Here is a 10,128-nt window from a genome sequence, read left to right as displayed (position 1 = left end):
CCAAGGATGCGTGCTGAGCCCTCTCCTGTACGCCCTCTACACCTACGACTGCAGCCCGGCCCACGGCAACAACACCATCGTCAAGTTTGCTGACGACACGACAGTGGTCGGTCTGATCTCGGAAGGTGACGAGACAGCCTATAGAGAGGAGGTAGGGAGACTGACAACTTGGTGCAAGGACAACAGACTGCACCTTAACTCTGCTAAAACAAAGGAGATTGTCGTCGACTTCAGGAGGAACAAGACGCTGCCGCCCCCCCTCTGCATCGAAGGCGTGTGTGTGGAGAGGGTCCACACGTTCAAGTTCCTGGGAGTACAGATCTCCGATGACCTTTCTTGGAGTCACAACACCACAGCAGTGGTAAAGAAGGTCCGCCAACGTCTGCACTTCCTGAGAGTCCTCAGGAAATTCAACCTGGACAGGAAGCTGCTGCTGGCCTTCTACCACTCGTCCATCGAGAGCCTGCTGACGTACTGTGTCTCCACCTGGTACAGCGGCTGCACTGAGGCGGACAGAGTGAGGCTCCAGAGGACAGTCAAAACAGCGCAAAGGATTATTGGCTGCCCTCTCCCCTCGCTGTCGGACATCTACACCGCCCGGTGCCTCAGAAGGGCTCTCAACATCGTCAAAGACAATACCCACCCAAACTCACACCTGTTCGACCTGTTGCCCTCTGGCAGGCGCTACAGATGCATCAAATCAAGGACCAATAGACTGAGAAACAGTTTCTTTCCGAGAGCCATCTCCATACTGAACTCTCACACACACACGAGACCACCCTAACCTTGCAAAACAGCATTGTGATGTGTTTCTATATGCCCTATTCAGTACTGAATTCCATTGCACTGTCGTATTTATTTATCTAATTTATATATTGTCTGTATTATTGTTGTATTGCACTGGAGAGGGGAGCCCTCTAATCTCGTTGCACACTTGAGTACAATGACAATAAAGGGATTTCTATTTCTATTCTATTCTTTTTTTAACTTTTCTCGAGGGCCATGGCGAGCCATTTCAAAAAAGCTGCACAACTAACGTATAAAATATTGATAAATTTGCTCTGCCTGATGTGTGTGTAAAGTTTCACGAGTTGTCGTTCATATTTAGAACCTCATAATCAGCGTTGTTTTATTGCCGAACAGTGCAATGCCACTCCCACAACTTTTCACGAAAAAGGATGAATTTCGTATTGTGACATCCTCATGGCCGAAACAGTCATCCGAGCATATATGAGGGCGACCTTGTTGAGTTGCACGGAGAAAAACATCCAAGAAAATAACTTGTATTAGCTTTTACCAGTTGGTGGCGCTACTACTACGATGAAAAATAAGTTGGTAGATGTCTTCAGGGCTGAAGTATCCTCAAATGTGTACAACTTCGAGAAGATAGGATCATCTGAGTCATGTTGCCGGAGCTTTTGTTGCCACAAAGTACAATCGGATTTTTCAGCACCGTAATAGCCACGCCTTTTGCCAAAACGTCACAAAATTCGGCACAGAGTAAGATCATTGTCTTGAGTCTTTTCTGACTAATTTTCAGTCGGATTCGTCAAAAGGGCACCGTGCAGTACGTGAAAATTAAAATAAAAACAAATTTTTGATTCCACTTGGCGGCGCTGTGTGTATAACAAAATAATAACATTAAGATGTCTTCAGGTCGGGACGTTTTATTTACAGGTGAAGGTTTGGATTTTTAGGAGCATGTGCAGGGGCGTTATTAAGCATTCATTTATTTGTATTAGGTTCATTTTGTCTTCTTATTATTGATATTTGACTGATTCATTAAAAGCAGACAATTATGTTTTAGGTTAATTTTTTACCTGACATGTTTCGGCGAGTCTTTCGCCTTCTTCAGAGTGTCGCATGATGGTGTCTTGAGACCCGTCTTTATCAGCTGATGTTCCATGAGGGTGTGACTTACCTGTCAAAAAAATGAAAAATCAGAGCAGTAAAAGAACAAGCACAACATGAACATTACAAATCAGCAATCACTGACCACTGCAAAAGGGAAAACCACATCATGGACCGGGAGAAGGGCAGGGTCATCCGCACCGAAGAGAACAAACAACAGCGCTGGATCAGAGAGGCCATTGAGATCTGCAAGCGAGGCATAAAAACCATGAACAGAGACAAGGGAGCCTTCATCCTCTCTACCACCTGGAGCAGCATCTTGGCGGAGTGAACGGACAGCGGGGGGCGTGACTTGCCTTCATTCTTGTGACAGGTAAGTCACGCCCTCATGGAACATCAGCTGATAAAGACGGGCCACAAGACACCATCATGTGACACTCTGAAGAAGGCGAAAGACTTTCGTATTGTGACATCCTCAAGGCCTAAACACTCATCCGATCAAAAATAAGTTGGCAGCCGTCTTCAGGGCCTGAATATCCTCAAATGTGAAAAATTTCGAGAAGATGGATCATCTGAATCATTTTGCAGGAACTTTTGTTGCCACGGAGAATAATCAGACTCTGCGGCACCGCAATAGCCACGCCCTTCGAAGGAAAGTCACAAAAATAGGGATAGAGTAAGATCAATGTCTTGAGTCTTTTCTAGCCAATTTTCAATCGGATTCGTTAAAAGGCACCGTGCAGTACGTCAAAATGTAAAAAATGATATTGATTGGCGCAAGGTGTATAACAGAATATAAACATATAGATGTCTTCAGGTACCGACTCTTTATGTACATGTGAAGTTTTGGATTTTTAGCAGCATGTGCAGGAGAGTTATTAAGCATTTTGTCCATTGCGGCGAAGGAAATCTTAAGTGAAAACTTTGAAGCCCCGCCCCGTCATATAGTATTTCGGAAACAAAAGATTTTAGCCCCAGTGTTTGTCCCAGGTCTTAAGATGCTACAGACAGAATTTTAAGGCAATCAGATGAAGCCTTTAGGATCAGGGTGCAAAAGAATGACCCCTGTAAACATGCAAAAAAGGGCAAAAGTCGGACTTTCAAAAATTCATAACTCACTTCCTGTTCATATTAGACGTTAAAATATCAAATTTCTCGCCATGCCCGATGAGACTGCCAAGTTTGGTGAGTTTTTGTGCATGTTTCGGGGTCAAAAATGCGATCGTACAAATCGGAAAAATAATAATAATAATAATTTCTACAAAAACAACAGGGACTTCGCAGCGGTCGCTGCTCAGGCCCTAATAATAATAATAATAATAATAATAAAAGTAATAATATTTTCTACAAAAACAATAGGGACCTCGCAGCCGTCGCAGCTCGGGCCCTAATAACAATTTCTAGAAAAACAATAGGGACCTCGCAGCGGTCACTGCTCGGGCCCTAATAATAATAATAATAATAATTTCCACAAAAACAATGGGGACCTCGTAGCGGTCGCTGCTCGGGCCCTAATAATAATTTCTACATAAACAATAGGGACCTCGCCGCGGTCGCTGCTCGGGCCCCAATAATAATTTCTACACAAAGTCCATTGTGGTGACCCGCTCCTTTTAAGTAAATTCAAAATGGCCGACTTCCTGTAAAACCTAGCTCATTGCTCCAAGAGACTTTTTTGTAGGTCTTGGTCTTATACATACAGTGAACCCTCGCTACTTCGCGGTTCACCTTTCGCGGGTTCAGTGCTTCGCGGGTATAAAAAATATTCGGGGGCATTGTAGTTTCGCCGAGCGGCACGACGGGCGCTGGAGCGGTTAGACGGCCGGCGTGCGCCGAAGAAGAGCGTGGGCGAAGAGGAGAGTGGACGAAGAAGAGCACGTTCCCCCGGACACGATCGGTGGCGACGTTTCGCACGGTTCGGACCGTACCAGGGCTCCGGCCGGCGTGCGTGGCAGTTAAGCCGTAGAGGAGCACCGTCCCCGGGCACGGGCGGTGCCAAGCGGCCCCTAAGTTTAACCGAATGGAAGCTCCGGAGGAGGAGGGCATGCTCGCGTCACAGTAAGCCGAAGAGGAGCACCTTCCCCAGGCACGGGCGGTTCCAAGCGGCCCCTAAGTTTAACCAAATGGAAGCTCCGGAGGAGGAGGGCATGCTCGCGTCACAGTAAGCCGAAGAGGAGCACCTTCCCCGGGCACGGGCGGTTCCAAGCGGCCCCTAAGTTTAACCGAATGGAAGCTCCGGAGGAGGCGGGAATGCTCGCGTCACAGTAAGCCGAAGAGGAGCACCTTCCCCGGGCACGGGCGGTGCCAAGCGGCCCCTAAGTTTAACCGAATGGAAGCTCCGGGGGAGGAGGGCGGGCGTGTGTCACAGTTAAGCCGAATTGGAACACCTCTTCCGCCCGGACACGAACGGAGCGCGAAGCTGTCAGTTATGAATGAATAAATGAATAAATAAATAAATAATTAAAGAATGCCACCTTTCATTTCACAGGGAACACCGGACGGCGTACCAGCAGGTAAAAGTCGGAGTAATTAAATAAATACAAAAAGAATGGCTGGGGAATAAAAAAATAATACGTTTTAATAATAATTTGGTTTTTTTGTTATAACATGAATTTCACTCTCTCTCTCTCTCCCCGTATATATATATATATATATATATATATATATTATTATATATATTGTATTTTCTTTTAAGCATTTTTGAAGGTGCGCCGCTACTTCGCGGATTTTCAGTTTCCGCGGGTGGTCTCGGTCCCCATTAACCGCGATAACCGAGGGTTCACTGTACTCCATAAAATTTACAAAAAGCGAGGTGAAACACTCAACCAGGGCTGCTTTTTTGAACATTTCTCGAGCGCCATGGCGAGCCATTTCAAAAAAGCTGCACAACTAACGTATAAAATATTGATAAATTTGCTCTGCCTGATGTGTGTGTCAAGTTTCACGAGTTGTCGTTCATATTTAGAACCTCATAATCAGCGTTGTTTTATTGCCAAACAGTGCAATGCCACTCCCACAACTTTTCACGAAAAAGGATGAATTTCGTATTGTGACATCCTCATGGCCGAAACAGTCCTCCGAGCATATATGAGGGTGACCTTGTTGAGTTGCACGGAGAAAAACATCCAAGAAAATAACTTGTATTAGCTTTTACCAGTTGGTGGCGCTACTACTACGATGAAAAATAAGTTGGTAGATGTCTTCAGGGCTGAAGTATCCTCAAATGTGTACAACTTCGAGAAGATAGGATCATCTGAGTCATGTTGCCGGAGCTTTTGTTGCCACAAAGTACAATCGGACTTTTCAGCACCGTAATAGCCACGCCTTTTGCCAAAACGTCACAAAACTCTGAAAAAGCTGAGTGAGCCTCAAACCAGACATACACATTCACTGACAAATATCCTGTGACACCAGATATATTAGAAGTCTTGTCTAATCAGCACACGTCTATCTAACTGCAATTTTAACATCTCGAGACACGACAGGATGAGTACACGATACGCATACCTCCATTTCTGAGTCTGTAAAGCCTGGAGGAGGCTGCTTCGATGTTTTAGTAGCATCATAAATTTATTGAATTAATTATATTTGAGGTTGGATTAGATTTTTACACATTTTAAGCCTTAGCCACCCAAAACAAAACATAAGCTCATGAATGAAATAAAACTAATTAATTTCGCCCATGCCAATTAATCTTCTGTAGACACGTGTTGTGACCAGTGTTGTTTTTGGCAGGCATTTTAGATTTTGTCCAAGTCATTTGGACAAAGTGCTGATTTGTTTACATCACATTTAGTCATCCCAATTCGTTATAGTTTTAGTCCAGTTTTAGTCAACGAAAACTAAAAAAAGGGTTTTAGTCCAGTTTTAATCGACGGAAACGCAAAAAAAGTTTTACCCTAGTTTTCGTCAATTTATTCACAAAGGTTTTAGTCCAAGCGGCACGGTGGCCCAACTGGTTAGCAGGATGGCCTCACAATATTGAGGTCGTAGGTACGATTCTGGCTCCGGCCTTCCTGCGTGGGTTTCCTCTGGGTAATTCGGTTTCCTCCCATATTCTTAAAACATGCATGGCAAGTTGCTTGGACACTCTAATTGCCCCTAGGCATGAGTGTGAGCGTGGATGGTTGTTCGTCTATGTATGCCCTGCGATTGGCTGGACACCAATTCAAGGGTGTACCTCGCCTACTGCCGAAGACAGCTGGGATCGGCTCCAACACCCCCCGCGACCCTAGTGAGGAGAAGCGGTACAGATAACGGATGGATGGATGGATGGGTTTAAGTCCATTTGAGTTAAAACAAGGCATTCAAGGTTTCCACCCAATAACAAAGACTTTTGGATGGACTACAAAGGATTCTTCATTACAAACAGAAAAAAGTGGCAACAGTGGAATCAATGCTCACTGCTCCAAAATAAGCAGAGAAGCAAAACATTTTGTTGGGCAACTGTTGTGGCTTTATTTCACTAAAAGCGACATAAAATAATTTATGAACCACATGCTAACAATTTTGTCTCGTCAACGAAAAAAATTCATGTACATCACGTCATGTTTTCGTCATAAAAGAACCTCGTTTAGCTTGTCATCGTCATTAAAAAAGGGGCGTTAACGAAGTATTTTCGTCATAGTCATCAGTGACGAAAACAACACTGGTTGTGACTGATATTTCAGTCCCAGGTTGTCTCCTGAACACCACCAATTGGGCAAGGGGGCGCAGGAAAGCCTGGGGTCTTCTATTTTTACAGTATAGAAAGGCTAAATATCAAATTGAAACAGTGTTTTATATCATGAATATACAGGGTTGGTGCTGGTTCTGGTAGGGAAACCACAACATAAAGATGTCCTTAATTAGTCCCACAATGGGGATATTTGCAATATGGCATATGATGGCCTAACAGGGCCACCGCCCAGAAAAGAGTAACGCAGAACTTTGTAATACTGTCACTCCCTGACCAGTTCGTTGTTCCTGAAGAGCCAAACTTTGACTCAGACCCACAAATTTGAATTACAGATAGTGGACAATGGAGAACTCCCCCAGTCAGTCAGCATGTTCAACTTCCATAGAAACCTCAACATACATTTATTAGATTGCCAAACTAATTGGAAACTACATCACCAGAACACCACAAGTGGGCTCTGTTATTGTACTTAAAGATGCATCTTACAAACCTGTGTTCTCCAAGGCCAGCTGGTCCATAGTCTTAAGTTATTTCTTCGCCAACATCAATGTCTCGGAGCGCAAACAGACAGAGGTGTGGTCTGTCCTCTGTTGTCTTCTTCTTCATTTTACAGTTGGGGTGCATGTGGTCATCATTAACCAGTCTTCCCAGACTGCCATCTTCTTGAGCGGCATCAACACTTAAAATAGATTTAAAAAAAAAAAAAAACAATTATTCAATCAATGTCAGAAATTAATCTTTGAGACAATCTTGTGTACACAAAACATAAAAATAGGAAATCCACAATTTTTAAATCTTCTAAATCAAATCATACAAGAAATTTCTATTGGAATCAGACCCTATTAACAGCTTGTCTTTGAGACTTCATGGTCTATATTTTCATTTGTACAGATTCAACGCATGAATAAAAGTAATTACCGTATTTTCGCAGTCATAAGCAAACAAAGCGCCCTGTCAGTCGATGCGTCCATTAAATGGACAAAGTACCACTCACGTCCATCAGCCCTTGTCATCAACGAGCTGTTGGAAGTGCATGTTAGCACACCCTGCTGGGCAAAGAGTGAGTTGTCCATGCTTACAATCGACCGTGACAAATACACCATCTGACTATAATGTTTGGGTGATGGTGTTGGAAAAAGCTGGACAAAGGGCAGCTGTCCACAATGTTTTAGTCTGTCTTATCATTTATGTTATTGCAAGCAAGAAACGTCCCAGGTTTAGACAACAGACAAAAAGTCCAAAGCATAACAGCACATCTCTTTAAACAGCCATGCAAATCTCTCTAAACAGCTATGGGATTGTGGGTCTCTGCTCCCAGAATGCATTGCTTGAATTAGCTAAGGCTGAGTGGCTTTTGTATTATTTTCATTTTTTTTGGGTATATTGATGGCATGAGAGATACATGTTTGTGTTAATCTTATTTCTATGTTTCATTGTTTGCTTGTATGATGAGTTTTTTATTTTTTGTGTGTGGTGAGCAGCCAAGTCCCTCCCCTGACGTTGCTTTGTAGGCTATTGCCAATGCACCTAATATTGGCCTGAGCCATTGTCAGCTATTGTCAATAGAGACTTGGCGTCTGCTGCAACAATGGGGTGATTGCTCATGTTATTGGGGCATAGTAGGCTGCTATCGGCTGTGTCAGTGTGGGCAGCTCTGCCAAGTTCATGCTATGCTAACAGCAGCTGTGCTATCGTCTTGTCAGGCGGTGCGTCCAGTATATGTTACAAAGACAGAAATAGCGGCCTCAACAGGTGTTGCGCCCTTTGACACGGCGCGTCTTTTGGGTGCGAAAATACGGTATACATTTTTGCTTAGAGAATGATTTTTCCCCTAACACTTATGGGATGAGTATGTGTTTATTTTTTTAAATAAAAACAAAAATAAGATAACATCTCAATCTTTGCCTCACCTCCAAGTTTTTTCTTGCCGGCGGAAGTCAAACAAAAAGACAGTGCCTCTTCCATCCATCTTCCTGCGTTGAGATTTATCAGAATCTATCAATTTTCCTCTGTACTCCATAATAAAGAATAAAGTCGTCTTTCCTGAAAGGGGCCTTGGTAAATACTCCTCGACCTAGTTAACAGGGAAATCAAGATAGCTTCGTCATATTTTTAAGCACACAAATAAGGAGTCATCATATTCATTTGGGCCACTATACTAATGTAGGGTGGTTTGAAACATTGCTTCTTGTGAGGGATAGAGCAGAGCCCTTCTTTATGATTTTAAAGGAACAGACCAGCCAAAATTCATTTTCCAGCATTGCATTAGCCAGTATGTATTAGGACTGAAAGTACAAATGTCAATGGCACCTGGTTACGTAAAAAAAAAACTTTAAGATTATTTAGTTTCATAACAATGACATACACTGTATACACAGTCATATTGGATCGCGTCACGTGATCTCTGTGACGTATAACGTGCTTTACACTAGACTATCAATATCGGACTTGTTCACCGGTCTATTGTGGTATAAAAATGCCGGAGGGCGTCATCAAGTACAGCCTTAATTTAGATAGAACTCCTACCATCAGGTTTCACGCTCACTGAAATAACTTGAAACTGACAAAAGAAAAGGTCAAGACACTCTTAATGTAAAATAACCACTTAAAAAACGATGTCAGCTTGGTTATCAGAAAACAATAATATATCTTAGCAAAAGCGTTAACATCATACCTTTAAATGAGTTTATATACTTCGCTTCTAACTCTGCAGTCTTGTCCAGACCCTTGACTGCATGTTCAATAGTATCCTGCTTTGGGGACTTCCTGCATCTCAGGGAAGGCATTGTTTATTCTATAAAGAAAAAAGACAGTTTTGTGTTGAGAATTATTAATACTATAGGCTAAATGGAGTTTTAACAATATCAGTGTAAGAAAAATAAATTATAAATTAAAAAAATATCAATCCCTCCATCCCAATTAACGATTTCAACCATAATAGTTTATATTGAAGTTTAAACAACAGACAGACAGATTTATGCAGTGTGACTACAAAAATCTTACCAAAATTGCATTCACAGTAACCTTTGCTTTAAGAATCATGTAATTAACCAGTGAACATCGTGTCTTACACAAAAATTAATGACAGAAATTATCATGGTACTTGCATTCTGTTGTTCTATAACAAAAGTGCAAGCTGTTAGCTCCGCAAAGCTAACGCAACAAGCTAGCGTCCCTCGTGCTCACATTCAATGCAAACCTGACCACCGGATGAAAATACGCGTCGGTTTAGTTCTTTAAATGAGTAAAAGCACCATGACGTTTTATAATTATTCAATGCTTAACTGGAGCTCGTCAATTATGTCGATGTAGGAGCACATGTTTGCTAGGCCAGTGTTGTAGGCCCACATCCATGGTGCTACTTTGTATAGTGTTTTCCACACAACTATCTCTAACCATGAACAAATGCACTCGAGGCATGTTTTGAATAAAAACAAACGAAAAACACTTACCTCTCCGTTTCAACAGCAGTTCGAACTTCGAAGTGGTGATATTCTCCAGCGTTAAGCACCTGCTCGAACTGCGAATAGGTCAAATTCAACAGCGTCTTTTTTCTGTCTTAATAAGGACGCGATGAGAGGAGGAGCGCTTGCCTTTTC

This window comes from Idiotropiscis lumnitzeri, unplaced genomic scaffold, assembly GCF_059441095.1.
Source record: "Idiotropiscis lumnitzeri isolate Australia: NSW breed Sydney's pygmy pipehorse unplaced genomic scaffold, RoL_Ilum_1.0 HiC_scaffold_47, whole genome shotgun sequence".
NCBI classification, from domain to species: domain Eukaryota; kingdom Metazoa; phylum Chordata; class Actinopteri; order Syngnathiformes; family Syngnathidae; genus Idiotropiscis; species Idiotropiscis lumnitzeri.
This window is presented reverse-complemented; position numbering follows the sequence as displayed.